The following is a 15,153-nucleotide window of genomic DNA, read 5'->3' as shown; positions in this document are numbered from 1 at the left end:
TAATGTAGAAAGCCTATATACAGACATGAGTGAGAGAATAAGTGGAAAAAAACACACAAAAGGAATATAGAGGATGGGATAAAATTATGAATCAGGGGATATGTATTCTTCCTTAACACATGAGGAAGAATTTTCAAGTCTGGATAAAGATTTAAAGACATTTTGTTAGGTATGGGAAAGTGTGGGAAGTCATAAATCATACCATTTTCTTACTTCTGGTAATCAAAATTAATATATTTTCCAATTTTCCAATTCATCTGTATTTTTAAAAGACATCCTCAATTGGATCATGGAGAAAAGCTTTCTTTAAATCATTCAAGATTAAATTCAGGAGGTCAAACTTTTAAGTCTTGTAAGCAGATTACAACGAAACGGAAGAACACATGAGCATTCAGGCTCAGGAATTCTAAGTTAAATTCTTCAAAAATATAGTTAACTACAACAGTAGGAGAAAATCCTAAGTATTTTGAAAATTTCTGAAGTTTGTATTTTTCCAATCTCTGTTTCCAGAATTCAGTTAAAATGACAATTAATGCCTAAAAGAAATATAGCTTGGTTTTGCATAATGCTACTTCTTGGAATGTCCTCCAAATTTAACTATTATAAAATATATACATGTGGGTAACTGAATAAAGTGCCTCAATATTAAATTATATGTAGAATTTTAAAAAGCAAGAAGGTTCTTCCAAAAACGTCTTTAGTTTTAATAGAGTCAATTAGAACCAAGGAATACATATATATTTTAATCGACGAAGGCCCAAACAGTTGAGAATAATAAAGTAAATAATCAGTTGCATTCTGAATGCATTTTTCAGTCATGCATAACTGCTAATATTTTGTATCCATGAAAAAAAAAATGAAGTGAAGAGTAAATATTTTTCTACATTAACTACAAAATTATTATATAGCCCTTTATACCACTAACTTTATTCTCTGGAAAAAAGTATTTGGCATATAGGTTTTCTTCAGGGTACAGATGACTTCTCCAAAAGGTACTTTTTAAATGTGTGATATACAGTAGTTTTCTAGCTTTAGAAAATGATGAAAGCCATTACTGCTGGGTTAGCACTTCAGAATCCATTCTATTCCTATATTTTCGTTCCTTCCTTTAGACTTAGCTCCTTAAATCCTACCACTTTATACCAAATATATACATACGCTAAAGGACTGATTTACAATACTGCTACAATTCCGTTTCTCTCACAAAAAGTAAACTTGACTTGTTGCAAATGGATAACTCAATACTGCACTCCCCTGGTGGCTCAGATGGTAAAGAATTTGCCTGCAATGCATAAGGCCAGGGTTTGATCCCTGAGTTGGGAAGATCCCCTGGAGAAGGCAATGGCAACCCACTCCAGTATTTTTGCCAGGAGAATCCCATGGACAGAGGAGCCTGGCGGGCCACAGTCCATCAGGCAGCATTTTCAAAATAGGAAAACATTCAACATAATACTCACTGCATTTTTATGCATGATATTCCTTACATATCTTACTGCCTAAATATTGAATAGAGGACTTTCAAGTTCTCATAGCAATTTAACATGACAAACGACAAGGGATTTCAAATACTTTTTATCAATGAGTTAACTTTAAAAGCTCCAACCCAAACCTATTTTCCAATATGGAAGTTATGAAGTTTTCATTCTTGTTATTAATAATTCATTTTTCAAATAATCAATATACTTATAACATGTATACCTTCAACATAATTTTGACAAGGAATACTTAGCATTTTATTTTCTCTAAACACAAATTTTTTCAGAAGGATGAAATTATATGCTTCTGTTTAGGAAATGACTTCTCCTGGCTTTCATTACTCAAACTTAGAATTTTAAGATAAATAAGAAATTAACACGACCTTGACAAGAATAAAACTCAAAGGCTTTACAGAGTTCTTGAAGGTATCCAATATAAAAATGACATTCTCTTTACATTTTCAAACTCAAAACAGTAAATTAGAAACAACATTGTCTAAAAGATTTTATATCAATCATTATTGAAAATTTTTGAATGATTAAAAGTACTTTCAAAATATGAGCTGAGTTTAAACACCAGTTTTGGGCATTTTAATTTCAGATTTCATTTAAAGACTCGCCAGTGTTTACAAACAACTGAGGAAATAAATAGTTGCAAAGGAAACATATGAAATTTCAGACATAAAATTCAGCTGGAGAAACACAAAAGTATATATAAATAAACTGAAAGACCTGCCTTGTTTTTCATTAGGCTATCTCAAGATCATCAAGTTGGAAGTTAATTTCAAAGATAATGGTTAATTTGATCTAAGAAAAATTCTAATGAGCTTTAAAGGAGCTAGAAAAGCTGATTTTAATGTTCACATGCAGGAATAAACATACAAGAATAGCTAGAGAAAAAAAAAAAGAATAGCTAGAAGCAACAATGAAAGGAAGGGCTTTGAGGGAACCTAGACTGAAAAGACATCTCTGTGGGAGAGGGAGAGGGTGGGATGATTTGGGAGAATGACATTGAAACATGTATAATATCATATATGAAATGAGTCGCCAGTCCGGGTTCGATGCACGATACTGGATGCTTGGGGCTGGTGCAATGGGATGACCCAGAGGGATGGTACGGGGAGGGAGGAAGGAGGAGAGTTCAGGATGGGGAACACGTGTATACCTGTGGCGGATTCATGTTGATATATGGCAAAACCAATACAATATTGTAAAGTTAAAAACTAAAATTAAAAAAAAAAGAATGTACGAAGAAAACAAATGAAAGAAAAAAATTAAAAAAAAAATAAAATATACTCAACATGTATATAATTAAAACAATATGGTATTTGTACATCAATACAAAGATAAATGGTACAGAATAGAAATTCCAGAAATAGGTACAGCTACTATTTTCTAAAATTCTAGTGTATGATAAAAGCAGTGCTTTAAATGACTGGGGTAAAAAGACAGTCATCCTCTTACACAGTACTTGAGACAACTGGATAACCATTTGGAAAAATGTAAGATTAGATTCAATCCTCACACCACGCACACACACAAAACACTAAACATAATTATAGAAGTGCTATCCATCATCTTTGCTAAATTTTCTGGTTTAGAAGTAAGTCACATGTCCTCCCCATAATCAAGGAAAAGGGATTATACAATAGTGTGTGAAGACCAGAAGGCAGAAATTATCGGTAGTCACCTAAGGATCTGTCTACAATAATATTTTTGTTATACGCAAAGTTTTTATGATAAGATATTTTGATACAATTATTTGAGATATGAATATGTACAATCTAATTCACATAATAAATAATTTGAGAAGCTAAAAGTACTTGACTGAGGTCAAACTCATAAGGGGTAAAGAGAATATGAATGGAAAAGTATATGCATAAATAATTCTTCAAACCAATTAGTATGGTACTATATAGATTACATTAATAATAATTCAGTTATGTAAGCTAAGTAATGTTTTTAAAACTCATAATCTTTCTGTATAAAGATTAGAAACAAACATTAAAAGCCTTCAGAAGTCTTCTGCCTGGCTTAATTAAAAACATAACTTCAAAGTATTTCTGGGTCTAAGCAAAGAGATAATCATCCTCTATTCCCACTAAGCAAACAGCCAGACCTTTTTATAAAACAGGCTTAGGCTGAAATATTCATTAGGGACTTTGAAAGGGTAAATATTATCATTACATGGCACCTAAAAAATGGTTACCATTTATTTATGTGATCATATTAAATCATAAATATCATTTTGAAAAAACAAAATATAAAACAATCCCCCATTTCTAAGTGTTAAAATATCACCTTTCATTTTGTTCCTACTTATATATATTTATATATATATATCTTACTGTAAGATACAATTTTTCTACTCAGAAGCTAAAGAAGGGTTAAATCTAATTGCTATAATTTGAAATATCAAAACATAATATTTAAAACAATTGAGAATCTGATAAATAAATTTATGTTTTTGTAAAAATTATGAAAGTTATACACAAAGTAAGACACACTTGCTTTTGTTTTGCTTTTCCTCTAAAGGGACTCATAAAAATCACATAAACAAAAAGATTACATTAAGTAATATCACAGTATCGATATTGATATCATACTTCTAAGACAATGTATCATAAACAAACAGTAAAAATTCAGACATGAATGTATGGTAAATCCTGAAATAGTAGGAAAGGTACACGTTTAAAACTGTAGTGCTATTTACGGACTTGAGAGTCCAGTAATAATGAATAGAACTAGCCAGGTAATTAAAAACTACTAAAAAGACTAGGTTTTTTTTTTTTTTTTTTAATACTTAAAAATATTGGAGAGCAAAGGGGTGAAAAATTACCAGGCCAAGATGCAGAGAAGGATAGAATCCCAGGATGCTGAACCATTTCAGGGGTCCCTATGTCTCCAATTATGAATGGGAACAGCATATCACAGAAAAGGACTGGAGTCCAGGCACACCAAAGACTGGTAAGCTTAACTCAAAGTGTAATTTTAGGATTAAAGGCATTAAAGGGCCTTCCAGAGACTGCAAATCTACTTTGCATGCTAAATCGCTTCATCATTTCCAACTCTTTGTGACCCTATGGACGGTAGTCTGCCAGGCTCCTTTGTCCATGGGATTCTCCAGGCAAGAATACTGGAGTGGGTTGCCATTACCTCCTCCAGGGGATGTTCCCAACATCCCCTGGTTCAAACTTGCGTCTATTATGTCTCCTGTATTGACAGGAGAATTCTTTACCTTAGTGCCACCTATGAAGCCCAAATCTACTTTGACCCAACCTTATCCCAGAAAATCATGAAGATACTACTATTTTCAGGCACAAAGGAGAATTAACTTCTCTTATGATTTAAGTAAGCAATGGTCTCAAATTTTCTACAAACATATTTTGCCAATATGGCATCAATAAAAAATAACCAGGCACAGACAGGAATAGACAAGAAAACAAGAACAGGAACCAGCAGAAACTAAGGATAATGGAAACAGAGCTGTGGGAATTTAGATATTACCTAGAAAAAGCCACTGGCTTTAAAATAACTATTAAATTGGAGAAGACAACAGGCAAGAATAAAAATCTGTCTAAATTTTGGAAACTATAAAAGGCAACTAGAAACTATAATAGATGAAGAATTAGAATTCAGTCTGAAAAACTAGAAAATAAAAACAAGCAAATGAAAACACGATAACCAAAATTAAGAACTGGATGGATGAGATTAACAGCAAACTATACACAGTGGGGAAAAAAAACAGTAAACTGAAAAATAGGTCAGGAGAGAGTGGAAAAATATGAAAAAGAAATAAAAGCTATGGTGTTACTGGCTCCGAAAGCAGAAGACAGAGAGAATGGAGAATAAGACACATTTGAAGAGTGTTGGAAATTTCTGAAATGCCCAACATGGCAAATGAAAAATAATAACTTCAGCAATTACTGTAAAATTGGTAAAATAAAGAAAAAACTTAAAGTCAAAGAGTAAAAGAGACCTAGGAAGAAATTAAAAATCTGAATAGCTTATTACTCTTAAATAAATTCAAAAGTTTATATCTCATTTTAAAGATGTAATTAAAACCTTTCGACAAAGAAAAATCTAAAACCATCTGGTCACCTTGTTGATGAAGGTGAAAGAGCAGAGCAAAAAAGTTGGCTTAAAACTCAACAGTCCAGGTTCGATGCACGATACTGGATGCTTGGGCTGGTGCACTGGGACGACCCAGAGGGAGGGTATGGGGAGGGAGGAGGGAGGAGGATTCAGGATGGGGAACACAGGTATATCTGTGGTGGATTCATTTTGATATTTGGCAAAACTAATACAATATTGTAAAGTTTAAAAACAAAATAAAATTTAAAAAAATAATTAAAAAAACCAAAAAACAAAAAAACTCAACATTCAGAAAACGAAGATCATGGCATCTGGTCCCATCTCTTCATGAGAAATAGATGGGGAAACAGTGGAAACAGTGTCAGACTTTATTTTTGGGGGCTCCAAAATCACTGCAGATGGTGACTGCAGCCATGAAATTAAAAGATGCTTACTCCTTGGAAGAAAAGTTATGACCAACCTAGATAGCATATTCAAAGTCAGAGACATTACTTTGCCAACAAAGGTCCGTCTAGTCAAGGCTATGGTTTTCCTGCGGTCATGTATGGATGCGAGAGTTGGACTGTCGCCGAAGAATTGATGCTTTTGAACTGTGGTGTTGGAGAAGACTCTTGAGAGTCCCTTGGACTGCAAGGAGATCCAACCAGTCCATTCTGAAGGAGATCAGCCCTGGGATTTCTTTGGAAGGAATGATGCTAAAGTTGAAACTCCAGTACTTTGGCCACCTCATGTGAAGAGTTGACTCATTGGAAAAGACTCTGATGCTGGGAGGGATTGGGGGCAGGAGGAGAAGGGGATGACAGAGGATGAGATGGCTGGATGGCATCACTGACTCGATGGACGTGAGTCTGGGTGAACTCCGGGAGTTAGTGATGGACAGGGAGGCCTGGCGTGCTGCAATTCATGGGTTGCAAAGAGTCGGATACGACTGAGTGACTGAACTGAACTGAACTGAATACAGGGAAAGATGAGGAAATTGCAAACAGAACCCCCCAAAAGCACTAACCATATGGAAAAGATTGATGTATTGGATTATATTAAAATTAATAACTTCTCTTCACCAATGACATACAAAACAGGGTGAAAACCTAAACCATCCCATGGCATTTACCACACGTATCATCAATAGAAGATAAGCATCCGGAATAGATAAAACACTACAAAAAATTAAGCAAAGGAGAACAGAATAGGGAAAAAAAAAAATCATAAGAAATTTGAAAGAGCACTATTTCAGAAAAGAGAACTTCAACTGATGATTAAACATATAAAATTTTTTAAATATTAAGCATACTAAATCTTAGAGAACTAAAGAAGCACTTCAGTTCTTAAGAAAATGTAAATTCAAATTGCAACCTATCAATTATACATTCATCAGAATCCTTAAATTTAAAATGTCTTATAACACCAAGTATTGTCAAGAGTGCAGAGCATTAAGTAAATCCATACAGCCCTGGAAAGCATATAATTTCCAGATAGCAATTTTATAAGAGCTAATTCTCTAAAATTGAAAAAATGGGTGCCCAACAAAGACTATCAAAAATGTCTGTACTTGTGAATCAAGAGACACATGAGAATCCTCTAAGCCCACCAATTTTAATGGTTAAAAGAAAGAAAACTATAATTTTCAATAGAAAAATAAAAGAATGATTAAATGAAGTGTGGTATAATCATATCACTGAAACATGTAAAATATCATGTATGAAACGAGATGCCAGTCCAGGTTCGATGCATGATACTGGATGCTTGGGGCTGGTGCACTGGGATGACCCAGAGGGATGGTGTGGGGTGGGAGGAGGGTTCAGGATGGTGAGCACGTGTATACCTGTGGCGGATTCATTTTGATATTTGGCAAAACTAATACAATTATGTAAAGTTTAAAAATAAAATTAAATTAACAAAAAAAAAAGAAATAGTTTTATCTAGAAAGATGAATCTGTTTTGATTAATTCACTCATTGGTTCCTTTATGTGTTGATTCATTCAATCCATATATATTAAACCTTTTTTGCAGTTCAAAAAAAAATATAATCAAATACTCTATGGCATTGAAAATATCAAATTATAGTTACATGGATGCAGTTATTTATTCTATCAGGCCCCACAGTTTTCACAGTTCTTTCTATAACACAATGGCTTCTTCCAAGGTGAAATCCTTCTAGACTTTCAGGATGTTCACTTTATTAGAGTTCCCTTCCATAGCATCGACAATCCTTTTCATTGAGTCCTGTGTATAATGAGCCTTAAAGGTTCTTATGAGGCCCTGATCTAGAGGCTGAATTAGAGACATTGTGGGAGAGGGCAAGTAGAGCATTTGGATGCCTTCAGTATTGAAGTCGAGATGTGGGTGGCCAGGGGGCATAGCCCAATATCAAAAACAACTTTAAAAGGCAATTCCTTATAGGCAGACTTCCCTGGTGGCTCAGACGGTAAAGCGTCTGCCTACAATGCAGGAGACCTGGGTTCGATCCCTGGGTCGGGAAGATCCCCTGGAGAAGGAAATGGCAACCCACTCCAGTACTCTTGCCTGGAAAATCCCATGGGCAGAGGAACGTGGTAGGCTACAGTCCATCGGGCCGCAAAGAGTAGGACATGACTGAGCAACTTCACTATGGGCAGGGTACTTCCTGACTTTAGGAACAAACCATCAATGAGACCAATTAAAAAATATATATATATATATTTATATATATATATTTTTTTTTCCTTGTCCAGGCCTTCTTGTACAACCAAAGACAATCTTTTCCTTTCTAGATTCCTTGATTAGCAGCTTTATAGATAATGGCAGTCCTGATCATAAACCTGATTTCATTTACACAAAATAGTAGAGTTAGCCTATCCCTTCCTGATTTAATCTTGGTGTGTGCTTCTCTTCCTTACTCATAGAAGTCCTTTATGGCATTTTTTTTTTTTTAAGACTAGAGCATTTTCATCTGCATTAAAAATCTGCTCAAGCAGATATCCTTTCTCATCAATGAGTTTCTTAATGGCATCTGGGAAGTCATTTGCTCTCTCTCAGTTGGCAGAAGCTGCTTCTCCTGTCATCTTGACATCTTTAAGCCAAACCTCTTTTTAAAATTATCAAACTATTCTTTGCTGGCATTAAATTCTCCAGCTATAGACCCTTCACCTTCCTTTTGCTGTAAGTTGACATATAATGACTTCACTTATCCTTGAATAAGAGGCGGCTATAGGTGTACATTTCTTAAAGAAATCGTAAAAAAAAAAAAAAACTTAAATAAACTGCATTTTCAATGTTAGATTAAAGCTTTTACACAATGAGTACAAGGGTTGAGCACCTTCTGGGGTAGCAGAAGTGACAGCTTCACAAATTTCCTATTCTTTTATTTTTTACAATGGTCCTGATGCTGGATTCATTTATCTTGAAATGGCAGGTAACCGCAGCTACAGACTTCAATCTATAGGACATATCAAGCAATTAAACTTTTTCCTATAGTGTCATGAGTTTGCTTCTCAGGAGCACTTCCAGTATCACAGGTGGCACTTCATACGGGTCCCCTGGTTTCACGGTTTACAACACTGCACTAAACACGACGAAAAATACACAAGAACCATGAAAGATCACTTTTTACTGTGATGTATAATTCACTGGAGAGAGGAACTGCTCATGAAGATATGATTAGCATCACAAGGCATTTTAAGTGGATACTCACAGCACTTGAGCTCACCGCAATAGCAACACAAGTGGCTACAAGATTATTACAGTAGTAAACTATGTATTACTGTTAATTTCATGCAGTTATAATTTAATACTGCATCTTTACATTTATTTACATTAATTCCAACTGCAAATGGAGCCTTGTAAGGTCTTATAAGTACATGCATAACTTTTCACTAATTTTTCCTTTTTATAATAAATTTTTAAAGGCTTCCCAGGTGGAGCAAGTGGTAAAGAAGCGCCTGCCAATTCAGGAGACACAAGAGAGGCCAGATCAAACCCTGGGTCGGGAAGATCCCCTGGAGGAGGGCATGTCAAACCACTCCAGTATTCTTGCCTGGAGAATCCCATGGACAGAGGAGCCTGGCAGGCTACAGTCCATTGGGTCACAAAGAGTCGGACACGACTGAAGCAACTCGCTGCTGCTGCTGCTAAGTCGCTTCAGTCGTGTCCGACTCTGTGCGACCCCATAGACGGCAGCCCACCAGGCTCCCCAGTCCCTGGGATTCTCCAGGCAAGAACACTGGAGTGGGCTGTCACTTCCTTCTCCAATGCATGAAAGTGAAAAGTGAAACACTCAGTCGTGTCTAACTCTTAGTGACCCCATGGACTCCTCCATCCATGGGATTTTCCAGGCAAGAGTACTGGAGTGGGGTGCCATTGGCTTCTCCCTGAAGCAACTTAGCACATAATAAATTTTAATAATAAACTTTTATTTTATGGTAGTAAATGATAAATTAGTATCAACATGTATTTTATACATTCATGACATTTTTCTTAATTTTTTCAATGCTTCTATATTATAGGGTTTGTCTGTGATTTTTTTCCAAATTGTCCCAACTACTCATACGTTTTTCCAATATATAATTGAAAAAATTCCATGTTTAAGAGGACCCATCCAGCTGAAACACATGTTGTTCACAGGTCACTTGTAGTTAATTCCTAGTCTCATACCACTGTAGTTGGAAAAGATATTTGATACAATTTCAAACTTCTTTTAATCCATTGCCCCCAAATTTAATGTTTTTAACGTCATATTATCTTTTTGTTCTGTATATCCCTTAACTACATATTGTGAATACGGAAGATTTTGCTATGTTTGTCTTTTAACCTGACTACTAGCTTCAAAAGTAGCTGGTCTATTACTTCTTATTGTATGTTTGACTTTACCAATGAGATTTTCCTTTTTATAATTTTCACATTTCTACGTGGTCTCTTCTTTTCCACTTAGAGAAGTCCTGTTAACACATCTGGCCTTTAAGACCAGTTTTATGGTGCTGAACTCTTTCAGCTTTGGCTCGTCTGTGACCTCTTCATCTACCCCTTCAAATGCGACTAACTTTACCTGGTAAAATATTCTTGGCTGTAGGTATTTTCTTCTTATTGCTTTGAATGTACTGTGCCTTTCCTTTCTGGGCTGCAAAGTTTCTACTGAAAGTCAGTTTATACTCTTGACTTCCCACGTATGTACTCAGTTGCTTTTCACTTGATGCTTATGAAATTCTCTTTTACTTTAATTTTTGCCATTTTAAATATAATGTGTTTTGATGTGGACCTCTTTGGATTCATCTTCTTTCAGACTCTGTGTTTCCTGGGCCTGGATGTCTGTTTCCTTCCCCAGGTTGGTAAAGTTTTCAGATAGTATTTCTTCAAATAAATTCTCTGTCCCTTTCTCTCCCTTCTCCGCTTGCAATCTGTACATTTTATACTATTTCAGAGGTCTCTTAAACTATCCTTCTTTCTTTTCTTTTTTTCATTTTTCTGTTCAGCTTGGGTATTTTCACATCCTCTGTCTTCCAGACGGCTGGTCCTGTTCCCCTATCTCATTTAAGCCACTGTTGATTCCTTTCAGTGTTTTTTTCATTTCAGTTATGGTACTGTTCAGATTCTCACTGTGTTCATCCATTCTTCTCCCAAGCTTAGTGAGCATCTTTATGATCATTACTTTGAAATTTTTACTGGGGAGACTGCTTATCTCCAATTCGTTTAGTTCTGTTTCAGAGGTTGTGTCTCATCCCCTTATTTGGACATATTCCTCCCTCTTATTTTGCTTAATGCTCTGAGTTTATTTCTATTTCTTAAGTAGGTGGGTTATGTTTCCCAATCTTCAAGAAGTGGCCATCTGTAGGAGATTGTCCTATGGGGCCCATTATGCTTGCCTCTGGTAACCAGAACTATATGGTGAAGGGGTACCCCTATATGAGCTGTGTGTACCCCTCTGTGTGACACAGCCTACTCTTATGGGTATGCTGGTAGGCAGACGTGGGCTCTGGTCTGGTGAGCTATGAGACCATGCTTTACACAGTAGCTGCAGGCCCTCTAGATGTGGGGTAGGCTTCCTGAATAGTTGGCTGAATGGCCCAGGGAAAGTGGATGGCAGGTTCAAGGCTGCTATCAGCTCATTGGTGGTCAGGCCAGGACCTCACACGACTGTCTGCATTCCCCTGCAGGGCTTGGGGCTTGTGCCAGCTCACTGATGGGTGGGTAAGCCCCTGGTAGAAAGAGGCTAAAGGGAGAATTCCAACATGACACTTGCCAGTGCAGTGTTATCACTATCACAGTAGAACAAGGTCTCAGAACTGTCTGCCACCAGTATCTCCATCCCAGGCAGAGATCCAGCTGCTTCCTGCTTCACTGGGAAGCTCTCCAAAATGAGCACCTGCGTCTGACCTAGGCTCCTTTCAAACTACTGCCTCAGCGCTGGAAGTGAAAGGGTTTGAGATTTTGTGCACATCCTTTAAGAGGGGAGTCTCTGTTTCCAATAGCTCTCTGGCTCTCATGAATATAAGACCTGCTGCATTTCAAAGCCAGACATTCTGAGAGCCTGTCTTTCTGGTACAGGATCAGTGGGCTGAGGAGGCCAGTGTAAGGCTCAGACCCACCACTCCTTCATGACTGTAATATTCCTACCATTTTGGATCACCAGCCCAGTGGTGTGGGTCCTGAATATACTGTGTCGCCACCTCACTTACTCATCTCATTGTGGTTCCTTAGTGTCTTTATTTTATAGCAGGAATGTCCTTTCTGCTAGTCTTCAGGTCAATGCCATAGATAGCTTTTCTGTAATTAGTTGTAATTTTGATGTGTCCATGGGAGGAAATCAGTTCAGGTTCTTCCTACTCTGTCCTCTTGGTCACTATATTTTACGATCATTTTATTCTAACAATCCCAACAATTCTACATGTATTGAGACCTACTCTGACACTCTAGAGTTAAAACCACTTAACTTTGCACATGAATTTGAGCAAACTCAGGGAGACACTGAAGGACAGGGAAGTCTGGTGTGCTGCAGTCCATGGGGTCGCAAAGAATCGAACACAACTTAGCGACTGAAGAATAACATCTTTGTTATGTCTGATGTCAATGCAATAATCAAACTGGAGATCAAGGACAAGGCAAAGGCTCCTAAGAGCCAGCCTCCGATGACAAAAGCTCTGATAGAAGAAATGGAGAAGCCTGCAACGGTTCTGAGAGATGAATGGGAATCAAGGAACAATTTGACTCTAAATCTCAGACATTTCACTAATCTAAACCTAGAAGTCACACTTAAAGAACAGGTCATTTAAGGTTATTCAAATTAAAGTGCAATAGTTAAGGATGTCAAGCAAGCTGCCAAGTGAACATAACTACTTGTGGAAAGGTGTGTGACTCTTGCAACAAACATTCTTAAAACCTAGTCTTTTATAAAAAAGGTTTGTAGCTTAAGGCACAATCCAGTGTAGAGGGGTGGAATGGAGGAAGAGCTATTCCATGCAATTTTCCAGGATTTGGGCTGTTCCTAAGTCCTGCAATCTTGTAGGTCCTCATCTTTATCTCCACTGAAGCAATATATGGGGAAAGAGAGCCTGTATAACACAAGGGCTTTTAAGGGGCCAGGTCTGAAGTGGTGGACATAATTCAATTACATGACCTCCAACCTAAGTCTGATAGAAAATGGGAAACAATGCCGAATTGTGTTCAGGAAGTTTTCACAACTGACAACTAAATGAAAATCAATCTAATAGAGTTCTGGAGGATGATGTGTTGGCTTAGAAACACTGATGGCAGAACTAACATTTAAATTTGAAAGTTCCTAATAATCCAAGAGTTTTAAACTCAAAAAGACACACTCAGCAATTCAAATATTTACCTGACATGGGAGATTTTATATTAATATTCAAGTTGACCTTCCTACCAGGATAAGTACTGGTTTTCCCCTTCCCAAAAAGAAATTTAGCAAGGGGTGGGGGGTGTGGAAATAATTGGGGAAAACAAAATCCTAAAATACACTAATTTACATTTGTTTTATAAAACCCTTGTGTGTTGTGCTGTGCTTAGTCGCTTCAGTTATGTCCGACTCTGCAACTCCCAGGAACTGTAGCCCACCAGGTTCCTCTGTCTGTGAGGATTCTCCAGGCAAGAATACTGGAATGGGCTGCCATTGCCCTCCTCCAGGGGATCTTCCCAGCCCAGGGATCGAACCCAGGTCTCCCACATTACAGGCAGATTCTTTACCATCTGAGCCACCAGGGAAGCCTAGAAACCCTTACTATGTCCCAAAAACTAGTCTTAAGAGGAAGGCACAACTTTGATCATCCAAAAATGGAAAAGGCACTGACATCCTCCTCTGCCTCCCACCATCAAAACAACATAGATTAAAATGAGTAATAATCTTAAATACTGCTGGTCTAAAGGTAAACTAGAGAGGAAAAATTGCTCAGGAAGAAGACTGTCCTATGGCAATATTTCTTGAAGTGTGGCAAGAACTATTAATGCTGCAATGCTTATAATAAAGCAAAATTTTGATCCCATCACAGAGCTTAAGTCACCATTTTCCAGGAGATTCTTCTTCACCCTACTTTTGAGATCCAGAGTCTTAATCCTACCATAGTAGCTGTGAAAAAGTTATGACCACTAAAGAGGAAAGATGTAAGGAAGAGAAAGGGGGGACTCAGTTATGAATTGAACTACTAAACTTAAAATATCCTGCTTACTAATAGTGCCATATATCTCAGGTAGTTATAGTTCCAAATGCCTTTGAGAAACTTTATCTTCAATTTACTACTGATAAAAAGTAAAGCAGGAATCTGGGTCAATCCAAAAATTTTGATTAAATTACCAACATAATATCTAATAACATCAAGAATGTATATACTTGTCTCCAGAAGGAAATAAATTGCTCCAAGATCTCACCCTGCTTTTTTAACTTATATGCAGAGTGCATCATGAGAAACGCTGGGGTGGAAGAAGCACAAGCTGGAATCAAGACCGCCAGGAGAAATATCAATAATCTCAGATATGCAGATGAAACCACTTTTATGGCAGAAAGTGAAGAGGAACTAAAAAGCCTGTTGATGAAACTGAAAGAGGAGAGTGAAAAAGTTGGCTTAAAGCTCAACATGCAGAAAACGAAGATCATGGCATCTGGTCCCATCACTTCATGGGAAATAGATGGGGAAACAGTGGAAACAGTGTCAGACTTTTGGGGGCGTGGGGCTCCAAAATCACTGCAGATGGTGACTGCAGCCATGAAATTAAAAGACACTTACTCCTTGGAAGGAAAGTTATGACCAACCTAGATAGCATATTCAAAAGCAGAGACATTACTTTGCCAACAAAGGTCCATCTAGTCAAGGCTATGGTTTTTCCTGTGGTCATGTATGGATGTGAGAGTTGGACTGTGAATAAAGCTGAGTGCCAAAGAATTGATGCTTTTGAACTGTGGTGTTGGAGAAGACTCTTGAGAGTCCTTGGACTGCAAGGAAATCCAACCAGTCCATTCTGAAGGAGATCAGCCCTGGGATTTCTTTGGAGGGAATGATGCTAAAGCTGAAACTCCAGTACTTTGGCCACCTCATGAGAAGAGTTGACTCATTGGAAAAGACTCTGATGCTGGGAGGGATTGGGGGCAGGAAGAGAAGGGGACGAC

At 37.2% G+C, this 15,153-nt stretch overlaps 1 protein-coding gene across 8 annotated transcripts in view; it reads right to left on the bottom strand.

The window, feature by feature from the left end:
• The window catches only part of ATRNL1 (attractin like 1), an 810,133-nt gene that overhangs the window by 541,678 nt on the left and 253,302 nt on the right, over positions 1-15,153 (bottom strand). The gene's annotated exons all lie outside the window — the stretch shown is intronic.

The sequence above is a fragment of the Bos grunniens genome, chromosome 26, assembly GCF_055505025.1.
Source record: "Bos grunniens cultivar Pamir isolate PY7600 chromosome 26, Bosgru_T2T1.0, whole genome shotgun sequence".
Lineage (NCBI taxonomy): Eukaryota > Metazoa > Chordata > Mammalia > Artiodactyla > Bovidae > Bos > Bos grunniens.
The sequence above is the reverse complement of the archived record's forward strand: the minus strand, read 5'-3'. Positions and strand labels throughout refer to the sequence as shown.